The sequence below is a fragment of the Ipomoea triloba genome, chromosome 4, assembly GCF_003576645.1.
Source record: "Ipomoea triloba cultivar NCNSP0323 chromosome 4, ASM357664v1".
NCBI classification, from domain to species: domain Eukaryota; kingdom Viridiplantae; phylum Streptophyta; class Magnoliopsida; order Solanales; family Convolvulaceae; genus Ipomoea; species Ipomoea triloba.
The window spans coordinates 22,185,276-22,195,759 of NC_044919.1; the positions used below are offsets into that span (position 1 = coordinate 22,185,276).

Consider the following 10,484-nt stretch of genomic DNA (forward strand, 5'->3'; position numbering starts at 1 on the left):
CATATACTGAAATGGAAGTCGTCAGAGAGATCTCCGATCGACTTTCCACACTTACAACATCACAAAGCTTTTCAGATCAAATGAGGCGTTTCTAGGCCCTAATTATTCCAATGAAATATCGTCTTTCATTTGCATAGCGAAGAGATTTAATCTCACATGGTATGTTTTAATTTCACTCTACGACCACTTATATTCTGAGTTCATTACTTAGAACCCTAACATGTTTTTTTACAGATCGAGCTACATCTGAACATCAACTAATGAATACAACTGTAGAAAAACACAAGAAGCAGGGCAGTTGTGCATGCAGAGAAATTGAATGAACTTTTATTTCCGGGTTCAAATTGATTTCAATCTTGCTGGATGTTTCTTTCAATTGATATTGTAAATGGGTATGTCAAAAATGCTGGAGGTAGATACTATGTTGTTTCAAATTTTATAAATGCATTTGTTATAATACATGCTATATTATAATATAGGTTGGACTAAATGAAATAGGAATTCAACATTTCGTAGGTTTCAACTTATTTCAACACTCTGTGATAAATAGAAGGTCAAATATGTGATTGCATTCAACAAATCCAACTAGAAGGTCCAAAAATTCTCAATAAGGTAAAATACTCTTATTCAAGATTTATTTATCTATATTCCAATGACCATTTAAGTAGCAATAGATATAACGTTTTTGGCAATAGTATTCCTATATAAAATCTTTACACTTTCAACCTATTCATAATGTGGCTAAAATCTTTGTAGTCCATTTCATCTCCATGAAGGCACCTGAAAAAAAAAACAATTAAGAAAAAAGCAACATATAGTCTATAAATATGTCACATAGAAATCAATAGTGAAAATTTACATGATTGCCAGGATGGCAAAAACACAGTCCAAAATATAGTTTAACAGCACTTGCCTCGTCCTCATCCTCAATAAAGAATTGAGGAAACAGAATCTACTACTTGGCTATGAAACTGCAAAACTGTCACTTGAGTTGATATTTTATACTTTATTGAAGACGATAAAACACAAAATATACAACAAACTACTAATTACATATTTAACTACTAAATTACTAAACTTTGCTAGAATACGGTATTCTAACAATACAATATACTCTAAAAAGGCATAAATGCATAGGTCTGTAATAACCATACCTTTGTTTGTTTGTATTTTGTGATTGCTGTTTCTGGTATGATATTTTTTATGCATTGTTGGGAAGGTTATGAATGAATGGATTTTTGGATGTTTAGTTCAGTCAGCTCCAGCAACATCAGGATGAAAGCAACCCTACTTTTGTAGCCGAAGTTGTGACTCTCTTCTTTGAAGATTCTAAAAGACTACTCAATGATCTCAACACAGCTCTGTAAGTCTCCTTCCCCACCCCATATATACATCAATAAATAAATATATACATGTGAGTTAATGTTTCTTCTCATATTGAAAGGCAGCCCAAAAAAATTAAAAAATTGAAGGCCATGTATATTACATGGATCTACCTTTGTTTTGCTTCAAAATGAATTGAATATGAGATAAAGAATCAACACAAATTTGTTTTTAAAAAACCATAAATTACAAATAGAAGCATATACCTTTCCTATCGTTTTCCCTTGGCAAGCTATGATTCGGTCACCTGCTTCCTCTTCGGCGAGGCTTCTGGCGTATCGGTATATATGTTTGTAATAAATCGTATTTCTTCAGTAATGTACTAATGTCTAGAGTTCAGATGCTTCTACTAAAATGTATTTATAGAACTCTATGGAAGGCAGATATGAATGTATCCTATTAATGATAACCCATCGGTTGAGGAAACGATGGGTCTTCAATAATATCTGCATTGATACACAGCAGTCGGCATTGAAATGATTGAAATCGAAATACAAAAAGATTTAAGCACCTTCCGATAAAAAAATAATAATAACCTAATCTTTTACGCAAAAAAAATACGTATATCACTAAATCACTAAATTTAGCCTAAACGGCATCGTTTCCAGTGGGCGGGAAACTAAAATTTTTTTATTTACTAAAACTTGTTGCTTATATATATAACAACCTAGAGCTCAAATAAATTGAAAGCCCAAACCCAATACTATAGCCCAACTATAAATACCCACCCCACCCGTTTCAACCCAACTATATTCTCCATTTTCTCAATCGTCTTCCTCCCGATTCAGTAATTACACACTTCATAAACTGAAATGGAAGTCGTCGGAGAGATATCCGATCGACTTTTCACTTTGATCCTTAGACGACCCTTTATCCTGCTCCTCAGCACCAAAACAACTTACAACATCACAAAGCTTTTCAGATCAAATGAGATATTTCTAGGCTCTAATTGTTCCGACGAAATATCGTCTTTCATTTGCATAATGAAGAGATTTAATCTCACATGGTATGTTTTAATTTCACTCTACGACCACTTTTATTCTGAGTTCATTACTTAGAAACCCTAACATGTTTTTTTACAGATCGAGCTACATCTGAACATTAACTAATGAATACAGCTGTAGAAAAACACAAGAAGCATGGGAGTTTTGCATGCAGAGAAATTTCAAGGCTTAGAAACTTTTCTATGAATCGACAAAGACATATATGAGAAAGATAAGTATTGCTTTATCTCAAAACTATAGATCTGTAGCTAAAAGTTTAACTTCTAGAGTTTGAATCCGTAAGAAATATTTTTTTTTTGTCTTTTACGAACCTATTAGGAAAAGTCTAAAAAACAAACAGGAGAGATTAAAATTTGTAAAATTTAAACCCTAATTTGATCAATTACTAAATTGATAAAAGTTTGTTATTTAACAACCTTCCAATTTATTAAAATACTTTTTTATCATATGTGATAGTTGAATGTTGCAGGGTATAAGTTTCAATTTATTAAGTCTCTAATTGTTTGTTATTTCACAGACTACACATATAGTATGCAAATTTTGTAAAGATGTGGTAGTTGAATTTTTCAGTGCATAAATCTGTGAGGTATATTCATTATCCTATTACAATTGTCTGGACTTTTACTTCAAGGTTCAAATTGATTTCAATCCTGCTGGATGTTTCTTCCCATTAATATTGCAAATGGGTATGTCAAAAATGCCGAAGGCAGGTACTATGTTGTTTCAAATTTTACAAATTCATATGTTATAATGCATGCTATATTATAATATAGGTTGGATTAAATGAAATAGGAATTCAACATTTCGCAGGTTTCAACTTATTTCAACACTCTGTGATAAATAGAAGGTCAAATATGTGATTGCATTCAACAAATCCAACTGGAAGGTCCAAAAATTCTCAATAAGGTAAAATACTCTTATTCAAGATTTATTTATCTATATTCTAATGACCATTTAAGTAGCAGTAGACATACAGTTTTTGGCAATAATATTCTTATATATAATCTTTGCAGCCCATTTCATATCCATGAAGGCACCTAAAAAAGCAATTAAGAAAAAACCAACATAGATTCTATAAATATGTCACATAGAAATCAATAGTGAAAATTTAAACATGATTGGTAGCATGGCAAAAACACAGTCCAAATTATAGTTTAACAGCACTTGCCTCGTCCTCGTCCTCATTTTCAATAAAGAATTGAGGAAATAGAATCTACTACTTGGCTATGAAACTGCAAAATTGTCACTTGAGTTGATATTTTATACTTTATTATAGACGATAAAACACAAAATATACAACAAACTACTGATTACATATTTAACTACTAAATCACTAAACTTTGCTAGAATACATAGCTAGGTCTGCAGCAACCATACCTTTGTTTGTTTGTATTTCGTGATTGTTGTTTATGGTATGGTGTTTTTGATGCATGGTTGGGAAGGTTATGGATGAAAGGATTTTTGGATGTTTAGTTTAGTCAGCTCCAGCAACATCAGGGTGAAAGCAACCCTACTTTTGTAGCCGAAGTTGTGACTCTCTTCTTTGAAGATTTTGAAAGACTACTCAATGATCTTAACACAGCTCTGTAAGTCCCCTTCACCACCCTACACATCAATATATAAATATATTGATAAGTGCCAAAGATAACTAGGCTAAGGGTCTTGATTGGGGTGAATTAGGAATGAATTTGTATCCTTATGTGAATTATTGATGGCATTTCTATGCTCTAATGTGTCAATCAATTGCAAAGTCCGCTTTTGGCACACTTGGAATGATTTTGTAGGTTTTTGGAAGCGTAAACGAGAAGCATGTGGACTTGGCGAGAGAACAAAGAAAAGGAGAAGAGGCCGGAGGCAAAGTAGACTATTCCACGCATGGACACGATGTGGAATATATTCAGCAACTTCCACGCTGCTACTCCAAGCGTAGACTAGGCGTGGATTGGCTAATCCGAGGCTAAGTGATCAAGGGCAATTTTGGGAAGCTATTTAAGGTCTAGTTTAGAAAGTTTTTGAGGGGAGTTCTTGATTATTACATTTTATCACTTAGAAATCTTAGAGAGAAGGTAGAGCTCATCTTAGATTGTATAGAGAGACAATTTACATTTCCTTGTAATCTTTGTGAAGAAAGATCTACATTGAAGCCTTGATTTGGATTCTATTTGATCTTGTTTAGATTAATCTCTATTTCTACCTTTAATCTTGCTTGCAATTTAAATTTCTATTTCAATTTCCAATTTGTGAATTTAGGTTTTGTTTTCCAATTGCTATCATGATTAAGTAGATCTCTAGTAGGGATTGAGTTGTGGAATGCCATGATGCTAAGTGTTGATTTCTAATTCTTAATTTGGAGATTGGATTGTGTGGATTGGATTGATTGTTCATGTTCATAATTAATGAATTGTATGTATTCTATGAGGATTGGCCATCTCTTGAATGATCTAAGGCAATAAGCTAGGCAAGATATTGTTGGCCTTATTGTAAGCTCCAATCAATTGTTATTTCCTATTTTAGATTAGTCTAGTATAATAGGCAAGGTGATGTAGGCCATGTGTTTGTGAAAATGCCTCTATGCCTCTTGGTTGCCTAAATGCACTCCAAAGCTAGAGAGTCCCTAGTAGACTAAAGGCAGAACGGTAATAGCTAATCACCCGAGAATAACCAACCACACAAGCCAATTCTCCCAAGCATAAGATACACAAGGAAGCATCATTATTGCACACGATTCATTCCCTAGTTTTCATTATTTGATTTCATTCATTTGATTGCTTAAATTGGTTTTCAAACTTCAACAACGACTATTGTGTTCATTGTGTGTTTGTGACTCAGCGAATGAGAATTCACAATGCATTCTCTAGACTAAAATGTTAGCAATGCTTCCACTTTGACCTCCTTGAGAGACGATAACGTCCGGGGGTAACCCCAAACACAATTCTTTTGAGAAGTCCACGCAAAACATCTTCATCAAAATAGCGTCGTTGCCGGGGAAGCAATTGGTTGCTATTGCTTAGCTTTTGCTTTTTGGAATGCTTGTGTAATTTCAACTCCATAGCACTTTTGTTTTTTGTTTTTTTTTTCTTTTCCTTTTTACTTGCTACACACCCTCCCTTGAAACTACTTCTAGTCGGGGAGGATATCTTACTTCTTTTGAGCTATCTTGTAGGTGAATGCACATGAGAGCGAGAGGCACTCAAGGCCTACTCCCTCTTATTCCGGAAATCAACCACGCAACAAGGAGGAAACATACACAAGTGGAGGAAATGGCTTCAACAAGTGCTAATAGAGAGGGATCTCACGGAAGGGGAATTCCACCCCAAACACCACCACATATCCAAAACCATCCATCGGGAGAAAGAAACGGGGTAGTACAAATCCCGCTTGAACCTATCATCGAGAAGGTGCCGAACATGGAGAATGTAGCACATTCGGAACCTATCCGGATGGAAGAATTTTATGATGCTCCAAACGATCAACGGGGAAGATCAATAGCTGAATACATGACACCGGATTTTAGCATGCACAATTCAATTTATATGCCGCCATTGGAGAATTTAAACTTTCGCATCTATCCATACGTGCTTACCTTGGTACAAAATAGTCCTTTTAGTGGGCTACCATAAGAGGATCCGCATGTCCATGTCACGAGGTTTATTCAGGCATGCGGAATATTTCAACAACAAGAAGTGAGCGATGAGGTTGCCCGACTTAAGTTGTTCCCTTTCTCCGTCATTGGAGAAGTTTCTTGGTGGCTAGATAGCCAAGATGACCATCATTTCCACTAGTGGCCACAATTGCATAAAGAATTTATGAATGAGGTTTTTCCACTATCCAAGACAATGAAGATAAGAAAACAAGTTCAAGAGTTCAAACAAAGTTCTCTTGAAAGTTTTGGGGAAGCATGGCGGAGGTTTAAGACTTTGAAGGGACAATGTCCGCCTGATCTACTACATCTACGGGACATAATTCATTCTTTCTATGGAGGTCTCACGGATGCGGGGAAAATGCTTTTAGACTCCTCGTCCGGTGGTGCCTTTGTATCCTTAGCCCCATTTGATGGGGAGGACTTGATAGAGAGGATTTCAAACAACACCTCTTTATGGTACAATAAGAGGGAGAGCCGCGCTGGGATGTATGAGCTTAAAGATAATGTGGCTAGTGATGCAAAAGTAGAGGCTATGAATCATGAAATAAAAAGACTCAAGGCGATGGTGGAAAAGCTAGAGGCTAAATTTAAGTCGTGCATGACGTTGGCTTTATATTGCAATATTTGTGGTGGACCCCATGATACAAATGCATGTGCATCCCCCTCCGCGAGTGAACATGTGGAGGCGGTGGATTATCAACGGGGGAGCAATTTCAATGCATATGGTGGTGGATCAAATAGCCAAGGTTAGAAACAAGGCGAAGGATGGAACAACGTAGAGGGATACCAAGGGAGGCCTAATATGAACCAAGGTAGCAAACCCACCTATGGTCAATGTGAGAAAGGCCGAATTGCTTATAGCCCAAACCAATGAAGTGGAACTCAAATGACTCACTATAGACCAAATTTTGCTTCTCAATTGGATCACCCCATGTAAAGAAGGGATGTCATAAGAGAATTGGATGAAAGACTATCAAAGGCTATCTTGGAGCTTAAGAACGACCGCGTGAATCTCAAACACGAGATTATGCAAGATATAAGGCAACAAATAGCGGGCTTAAGGTAAGAATCGAAGGCAACATTGAAGACAATTGAGAACCAAATCTCCCAAATGTTCAAAATGATGTCCGAAAAGCATTACGGGCAATTGCCTTGTAATATGGAGAACAATACGAAGGAGAGAGTCAATGCCATAGCCGCTATTGAAAAAGATAGCCATGAAGGGTGTGATCCGATGGATGTTCTGTGTGGGACTTGTGGTTGTGAATGTTAGGAACATACTGTAATAGGTTTTGATGATACCAAATGTAATGTTCAATCCCCTAAGTCTCGATAGATAGGAAATATATGTAAGTTCGACAAGTAAACTAAGAGCGAAAATACAACCGGCTAATTGAGCTCAACTCAGAAATTATTTAAGCTTAAGGTGAACTTGTTTGAACATCTTAGAAGTTTCGTGTTGTAAGCTTATAGATAGATCAGAAGAAGGCACGAGACATCACTGGAGGAATAAGGGTCTGCGAGACATCAACTAAGTCTCGAGACATAAGCAGAGTTCGGAACATCAATCCAGTTCGAGACATGAGATCGAGACATCAAGTAGTCGAGACATCAATTTTTGGTCTCGATAGACTAGCACTTCTCCAATGAACTGAACGGCAGTTAACACGCATAGATAAAGTAATCTAAGTTTGGAGAAAAAGAATATCATGGAGATAAAATATTAAGGAGGTGTTGACAGAGTATTATGGGACAATAGAACAGCCGGAAGTGGATGCCACGTCAGAACTCCACAACCAATGGATAGAAGATGCACCAATCAGAGGTCGGTCTTATTCCCTAAAACGAGGATCAATGGGAATATAAAAAGAGTAACTTTTACCAAAAGAAGTAAGTGAAGTATGGACTCAAGATAGTGGAATATGGGATATTCACTACAAGACAAAAGGTTCAAGTTACAAGACCACCACTCCATGAAACATGCTAAATATATGCAAGTCCCATGATCGGCATGGGAGACAGATTTCAAACGGAATAATTTTCCCTCCAACGGAATTATTCCTCAACTCTCATATATAAGGACGTGAAGACACAAATTCAGAGAAGTTCGAAAATTCAAGCTATCATAAGAGGTGTCTAGTTCAAACGTTCAAAAGTGCAAGTGCTTAATCTGGAATATCATACTTGATATTCATAACAGCGAGAAAACACATCTTAGTGTTTTGAGAGAGTTACAAAGCTTAAACTACTACACATCTAGAAGGTGACCGAAGCTGCACTACAAGGAAGATTATCCAACGAAAGCTTTTGGTCAGATTGGAGATTGTTACACTCAACCTGTGACAACCAGAACAACCTTGCTTTGGAGAAGGCAAGAAGAGGCGGAGTAACCTGGGAGCTGTCTTGTGAAGATCCTGACGCTTGAGGCGGGCTTGGTGATCAAAGCTCAAGTGCTCGAGAGGTGGAGTAATAAGAAGCGGGGCGAAAAACCTGAGGCTTGAGGCGAGTTTCGTGATCAAAGCTCAAGCGCTCGATATTGTACTAATTAGGGAAGTTTTAGTGCAATCCTTCTAGGGAATTTCTAGAAGAAGAGTGGACGTAGGCGGGTTGGCCGAACCACTTAAAAATCTCTCTCGCATTTACTTTCTGTTTTTACCTCTCGCTAACTATCTCTCGAACTGCACTGCATATAATCACACCTCCCGAACTAACTCAAACTCGTGCAAATTAAAAGGGGATAACTTTTCCGCTGCGCATAAAACTTTGTCTTCATCTTGTAAGGTATCGGACTTAAACATCCTAAGTCCAATACACACGAGAGGTCGAAAAAGATTTACAAAAATCTTATACAAGTCTATTCACCCCCCCCCCTCTAGACTTGTACCCCATCCCCTTGGGACCAACAGTGAAGAGAAGAGAAAAGAGTTGGGAGTAGAAAGGACTACCTCTTGTGGCCGAGAATGTCAATTGGAAGGAGGAAATGTGACCACCTCTTGTGGTCTATCAAACAAAGGGAAGAAGGAAATCATCTCTTGTGATCTCGGGAGCAAAGAGAAAGAAAAAGTGCTTCTAAAACACCAATCAAATGCCCCAAAGAAAGACGCAAGGGCTCGCAAAGGTACATTTAATGTTTTTTTTTTTTTTACAAAAATTTCATTGCGATCCCCAATGGAAGGAAATGTTAGGGAATGAAAATGTTGAGGAATTTTCTTACTTAGGTAAAGAGACCTCGGCTCTCACTTCTACGGGGTGCCCGATGAAAAAGGGTAACCCCGGAGCTTTTGTACTTCCATGTTCCATCAAGATCATGGAATTCCTGAAAGCTTTGGCCGATCTCGGAGCCTCTATTAATCTCATGCCGTTGAGTGTATTTGAAAGCTTGAATTTGTCATGTTTGAGTCCAACTAGACTCACCCTACGTTTAGCCGATGAGACCACTCGGTATCCCAAAGGTTTGGCGAAGGATGTGCTAGTTAAAGTTGGAGAATTCTTAGTGCCCGTAGACTTCGTAGTTTGTGATATGGGAAGAGACGAACCCTTTGGTTCGTTCATCTTAGGTAGGCCATTCTTAGCCACATGCCGAGCTTTAATTGACGTGGGCACGGGAGAAATAACACTCCGCTTTGATGGTGAAAAGGCAAAGACCGAAAAGGTCAATGTTGTGAAGGAAGGAAAAGGAGCTTTAAAGGAAACGGTCAAGGTGAAAACCAAGACTAAGCTTAGATGGGAAATTGAGAAACTGGTGTGGAAGAACACTTGGACTTCCAAGTGCTTCCAACCAAAGGTTAATGACAATGATTGAGGAGGAAACGTTGAGTCTAGCCAAGGACAATAAGCGTGGCGCTTCTTGGGAAGCACCCCAAGGTTATCTTGTGAATAATTGTCTTTGTTTCTGTGCATTTTTGTAGTTTTTTTTTTTTTTGTAGTTTTTGTTTTGGTGTTTCTTGTGGGACTAATATGCAAGAGTAGGATGGAAAAGTTGAGCGAAAAATGACCAAAAGTGGATGGAAAAATAGGGAAAGAAAACATGAAGTTGTTGTATCCATTCCACGTGAGCTCCAATGCGTGGACCTCACGTGGAATAAATACAGAAACTTCCACGTGGCCCATCCACGCGTGGACACGGCGTGGAAAAATTACAAAAACTTCCACACGATCAGTCCACGCGTGGACGTCATGTGGACGGGCTAAAAATCTGCCAAGGCCGAATACATCCATTTAAAACCCCCCATCTCACTACTCTTCAAACCACGAAGGAGAGAGCTCTTCCACGCAAGGTTTGCAATATTTCTTCACTTTTCTTCATCTTTTGAGCTTTGATCAAGTCTCTATATAGCAAGGATCAACCAAAACAAGGTAAAAAACTTCAAAACCTCCATCTTCCATAACTATTCATGAAGCTTTCTAGTTCAAAATTCTTGAATGTGATTCTACATTGTCTTGTGATTGTTGTT

At 37.5% G+C, this 10,484-nt stretch overlaps 1 long non-coding RNA gene across 3 annotated transcripts; it reads left to right on the forward strand.

Annotated features, from left to right (window-relative positions):
- Window positions 1-2,102: 2,102 nt before the first annotated feature.
- Window positions 2,103-4,585, forward strand: LOC116015111. 3 transcript variants are annotated; one of them, XR_004097553.1, is made up of 5 exons: window positions 2,108-2,389; window positions 2,466-3,097; window positions 3,180-3,293; window positions 3,830-3,973; window positions 4,139-4,585. It is a non-coding gene; the product is annotated as an uncharacterized LOC116015111 (long non-coding RNA). The 3 variants fall into 3 exon arrangements; XR_004097554.1 differs by having other exon boundaries at window positions 2,103-2,389; window positions 3,161-3,293; window positions 3,830-4,585; XR_004097552.1 differs by having other exon boundaries at window positions 2,107-2,389; window positions 3,830-4,585.
- The last annotated feature ends 5,899 nt before the right edge of the window (window positions 4,586-10,484 follow it).